Source organism: Ictidomys tridecemlineatus, chromosome 13 (genome assembly GCF_052094955.1).
Source record: "Ictidomys tridecemlineatus isolate mIctTri1 chromosome 13, mIctTri1.hap1, whole genome shotgun sequence".
NCBI classification, from domain to species: Eukaryota; Metazoa; Chordata; class Mammalia; order Rodentia; family Sciuridae; genus Ictidomys; species Ictidomys tridecemlineatus.
In genome coordinates, this window is record NC_135489.1 from 37,203,409 (window position 1) to 37,209,519 (window position 6,111).

Genomic DNA, 6,111 nt, shown 5'->3' on the forward strand with positions numbered 1-6,111 from the left:
TATTTTTGAAATATTTCACAATTAAAAATAAAAACCCTACATCATCACAGAGAGAATTTAGAAGTTGGAAGATCTTTCTTTTTTCAGCAATTGAAGAAGAGACAAGAGCTAAAGAAATGCTGGGAAACCAAAAAGGGAGTTTGTTTAAATCTATTACATAGTCTACATAGTCTCATATAAAAGTATTCAGGTAATTTATAGAGAGTGTCTCTAACTGGAGGGGAACATTAGGAAAATTTTTTTTAAAGGTAAAGAATTCTGAAAAATATTCCATGTCAAGCAATGTGAGAAGTAGGACCCATACTGTTACTATGTAGTATGCTTCAAAATCTTTGAAGAGCATCATAGAAAAAAGGAAGCATCAGACAGTCACGTCTTTCATGACAAAGCCAATAGAAGATCTATTTCAAAGATGTCTACCTAAGCAAAAATATGTTTTAGAATGTTGGAACAAAGACAAAGCAGCTGAACCAAATGTGTTACCACAGAGGATGTTTAATTCCATTTTAATTATCCTTACACATGTACTCTTAATTGGCTTAAGAACAATCCAATTATATATGATTGTCTTATCTCATTAAAGCTGGTACTTCCTATCTCCCTACAGTACCCAGAGAAGGAAAAAGATGTAGCCATTTTAGTGTTGAATTCTCAGACACTCAGCCTAGAGGCCTGAAGTATCAGAGGCAGGGTGAGGGAAAGAGGAGAAGCCACAGTGGCTGACCTACAAGCTAAGTATCTAGGCTATCCAAAACGGTTGGTCATGGGGTCTGTACCCCATCAGGGTTAGGCTAATTCTCTGCTATTCTCGATGGGGGTGGGGTGGGGTCTGAAACCCCCAATCTGGTTTCAGAACCACTAAGTATTCTCTGGAATATTTAGTCTTTGGAGCACTTATTGATCAAGGGTATTCTGTTGTTAATATTTCCAGAAGGGAATAAGCATAGAAATTATGCATCAAAAAAGAGGATGAGGAGGAGGAGGAGGAGGAGGAGAAGAAAAAAGGAGCACAATGTCAGGCAGACCAGGCAAACAAAAGGAAATGCCCAAACACAGGCCAGATTGAAAACCAAGAGGTTCTTTATTGTCTCAGGGAAAATGGAGAGAAATGTCTCTGAAACCGAGCTCGAGCTCAAACGCAGAGGGAGAGGAAAATGGGCTTTCAACATAAAGAATAAGGGAAAAAGAAGACAAAAACTGCATCATAAATAGGAATGGAGCACTGAATTCATTAAAATACAGTACCAGGGTTTAAAAAAAAAAAACAACCTAGGGCCATTAAGGTTAAACCAATAAAATACTAATGTTATCCACCTATTATGGGCCAGGCTAAATGGCCAATGACCAAACACATTCCATTTTACTTTGAGACGCCATGTCATGTAAGAAATGCTTCTCCCATGGGAAAGCCCCACCTCTGTGCCCATTAATAGTTACCTAGCATAGCATACTTGGCAACACAAAGTAGCAATTCTTATACAATTGTACTCTTTGGTTTCCATTTTTCTTGGGCAATGTACCTTGTCAGAGATTGATTGTCTAGACATGAGTAACCATTTTCTAACTTGTACTGAACAGAGTCATTTTGACCCCCACTTCCCTTCTGCTTGCTTGCTGCTCTGCCAACCTGGAAAGTCCTGTGGGAAATGCCAATGTACCCATTGCATTGTCTCGCTAACTGCCCAATTCAGCTTCTGTACAAGCTTGCTTGCAGCTACATCAACCCAGATGAATTTTTTGCCTTTAAATATCCTAAAATGCTCAGGCTCGGGGCTGTTCCTCCCAGAGGCAGTGATAGTCCTGTGGGGAGCAGACCGACTGGTTAAATAAAGACCCTTCAAAATGGACAAAACTGGGACTTGCTGTGTTTTCTGAGGGACCTGCCTTGATGTTTAAAAAATAATATAACAAAAACATGGAGGTAGTGAGACTCTAAAGACAATTATTTCCCTTTTATAATATATTGCCCAAAATTGAAATGAATAGTTAGCAGACAATCATTCCTATTTATTTTTCCTAATTTTATTATCTTTGGAGACATATGACTATATCTTGGGGCAAATATTTAACAATTTTGGTCTTTTTGTTTTACTTCTGTTTCTTAATTAGCCTAAAATTAATTAAATTTAGTACTTCTAATTAAAGTGGAAAAAATAATGATGTAAAGTAAGATCTGGCTATGTGTGCACATTAAGAAATATTGATGTTTATTAAACACAGAGAACAATAATTTTGGATGAGAGGGTGTAGGAGTATTGTTCAGATTTCTGTACTGATTTATTTAAAGAAGGTGTAACCATTTAAAAAAAAAAAAGAATAGTTAGTAACTCTTTACTACAAAAATATGAAGCCAAATATGTTCACGTAACTATATGAATGAATTTCAGAAGTTGGGCTCAATGAGGACAGTATTTAAATCCCCCCTCAGAGACATCCCTCAGCAGCTTGGGTTTACTTAGCAAGCACTTTTTATCGGGTGTCATTCAGTGGGAAGAAATATAATTAAAAACTAATTTAGATTCATGACCCTGAAACCAAGGAACTTTTAGGGGAAAATGTTAGAAAAAGAAATACAAAACAAGAAAGAAAGGGATAAGCAAAGCACAGAGGATATTTAGGCCAATGAAATTCTTCTGTATGAAGGTGACTTTGCCATTATTAAAATAATTATTAAAACAATGGCAAAGTCACAGTCTGTTTGTGAGAACCCAAAGAATATACACAACAAGGGTGAACCCTAAGTAAACCATTGGGATGAGGATGTGTCAATGGAAGTTGACTAACTATAATAACACATACACCCATGAGGCACAGAATGTCAATAGAGGTGAAGATTGTGGGGGGGGGGGGATAGGGGCTTGGGAGTCTCTGTACACCAGCTCAATTTTACTGTGAACTTAAAAACTGCTCTAAACACAAAGCTAAATAATTGCAAACATATGAAGCAAGTGATAAGACAGTGTATCACTAAGAAACTTTTTTTGAAATGTTCACAAATCCATGCTCTTAGTGCTATAAAGACAGTGACATGATGAAGTATTAAGGTTTTCTCAGAAAACTCCATAGGGGAGGCCTTAAAATAATAAGTTTTATCCTTTGCAAAGACAAGAACAGAGAACATTGAAAATACTGATTAGGCAAGAAAAAATCTGTATTTTCAACATCATTTGCAGCCACACCTATCCTGCATCTCATCAGATGAGGTCTCTGTTCCGGTTATTTGGTAGACTAATGTTTAGTGGCCTGTGATAATAAAAGAACCTCTGTAGACATGGTTAGAATTTGTTTTTATGCATATTAGAACTGTGTTTTCTACCATGCTTGACTCAGAAAAAGGAGAGGGACAGACAAATTTTTTGTTTGATTATACCATCATCAGAGAAATACTATTTAGAATTATTTTTTTCAGCTGGACTCACTCATCCCACATTACCAAGTCTGTTTATCAGAGGGCTCCTCAGGGAAATACTCAGTTTTCACACATAACCTTGGCCGAGAGTAAAGGAAGGAAATGCCTACATCAAGAGCAGTGAGTTCTCATGCTGAATGACTTAATTCTCATATGAACATCAAGATTACCATCAGAATTACAATGCTGAGGAAGGCTGAAAGTCATTGTAGTTGTTGCTGTTATTATTATTACTACTACTGCTAGTACTACTTTTTAAAATTGTGTAGCTGGTTATTATTACTACTACTACTAATAATAATAATAGTAATTTTTTAAATTGTGTGGCTGGGAATCCTCTCCAGGGAAAGTGGGCATATGAAAGTGTGTGGGAAGGGCTATGGTGGGTCCCCTATTGAGTTCAGGAAAACACAGGGTTCCACTGTGTGCTTAACCACACAAGCTTACTCATTCAATTCCAAGAGCCAAGTAAACAGGTTGACTATCCTACAATTTGACAAATTAAGTGGTTTCCAGATATCAAGAGGAAGCACCTGGGGGAGGATTAGAAGTATTTTTGTTGTTGTTGTTGTTTTGTTTCCTATTAGGGAAATCTCACAATAACAATGACAATTTAGACTTACACTCTGAAGTTCAATTCTGATTGGACGTTGTTTCAGAACTCTCAACTCAAATTAGAACAGACTTTGTGGCATTTGTTTTCATTTCAGAATGTTTTCCACAAGTTAGGACCTATCTAGAGCTATGCCTACCAAAAGGAGGCAAGCAAAGTTAAAACCACACTTCAGATACTATTTGAATTAGACATGGGATTTAAGTGGGAGAATCAGATGAGGAAGAGCCAACTACTGCCATTTGGCTGGCTAAGGGCTGAGGGGTGGGATCTTTCCTGTGCACTGGTTCAACAGCTACACAAAGGCCTCACAAAGAATGACCTTCCCCAAATACATAGAGGCTTTTTTATCCAAGGACACATAAGTAGCAGAAACCTACTAGATGTATCTTTCATCCAGATTGAATGAAATTCAGTAAATCTGAAATATTCATTCATTCAAAACTTACTCAGAAAATATTAAACAGGAGGGATATAATGGGTACAGTAAGGACTGCAAAGATCCATAGGAAGGTCACTGTTTCCAAGGAGCTAACAACTTAATGGCAAAGAGAGAGCAGAATGTTCGCAAAGATGCCTCATAGGGAACTAAACATCCTGATTCTAATAGAACATCAAGAATATCACTCTGTCTGGGAACAGGTATATTTAAGGTCCTTTCTCCCAGTTTTCTTTTTTTCATGTTATACAGCAGGGCATAAATTGGTAGCTTAATAAGCACTTCTGACCACACTGGCACAAAATAGGCCACTCTGTTCCACTGCTTGCCAGGTTAGGCTGTCAGCTGCACTCCTTCCCAGTAATCACCTGCCGTTTGTTTTGGACAGGTTTCTACCCTAATTGACTTATCTCAGATCCCACCGTTTCCTGTCCCTGTTATCACAAAGGACACAGAAATCTATACCTCTGGCACTTGCACTGTCAACACCAGGTAAACTCCTCATGACATTACAGAGCTGGGTGCTTCTCGGTGGTTCCTACATGGGCAAAATACAGGCTGGATGATTTGACATTTGGATTCCATCCAAGATGAATGGCTGGGACTGTGGGGCTAGATATGCCTTGGCTTGTATGTTAGCTGTGCCATTTATGAGCAACCTTCTTAACCCTTCTGGGCCTCAGTCTCTATTTATAAAATAGAAATCACTCTACGATACAAAGCTAAAGAAAGATTTAACTGAAATAACATCAAAATGCCTAGACCACAGTATTAAATATGACCAGTGAAAGTGATTTCCCTTCTCCCTTCCTGCACTAAAGTAGATTCATTATTTCTCCTATTTGTACTCTACCACAAAGCAGTTTAAAAATGACCCTAGTTAATGATGATGAACATTTTTTAATGAATTTGTTGATTGATTGTACATCATCTTCAGAGAGGTGTCTCTTCAGGTCCTTGGCCCATTTATTGATATTTTTTTTTGATGTTTAGCCTTTTGAGGTCTTTATATACCCTAGAGATTAGTGCTTTATCTCATGTGTGAGGGGTAAAGATTTTCTCCCAAGATGTAGGCTGTCTATTCACCTCACAGATTGTTTACTTTTCTGAGAAGAGATTTCATCTCAGTCCAGTCAGAATGGCAGCAATTATGCATACAAACAGTAATAAGTGTTGGTGAGGATGTGGGAGAAAAAGGTATACTCATACACTGCCGGTGGGACCGCAAATTGGTGCAGCCAATATGGGAAGCAGTATGGAGATTTATTGGAAAATTGGGAATGGACCCACCATTTGACTCAGCTATCCCTCTCCTCGGTCTATACCCAAAGGCCTTAAAAACAGCATACTACAGGGACACAGCCACATCAATGTTTATAGCAGCAAAATTCACAATAGCTAAACTGTGAAACCAACCTAGATGCCCTTCAATAGACGAATGGATAAAAAAAAAATTGTGCATATATACACAATAGAATATTACTCAGCAATAAAAGAGAATAGAATCATGGCATTTGCAGGTAAACAGATGGAGTTAGAGAAGATAATGCTAAGTTAAGTTAGCCAATCCCAAAAAAACAAATGCCAAATATTTTCTTTGCTATAAGTAGGCTGATTCATAGTGGGATAGGGAGCAGGAGCATGGGAGGA

At 37.8% G+C, this 6,111-nt stretch overlaps 1 protein-coding gene across 3 annotated transcripts in view; it reads right to left on the bottom strand.

Annotated features, from left to right (window-relative positions):
* Nucleotides 1–6,111, bottom strand: part of Asxl3 (ASXL transcriptional regulator 3) — a 105,690-nt gene that overhangs the window by 66,897 nt on the left and 32,682 nt on the right. The window lies entirely within an intron of this gene.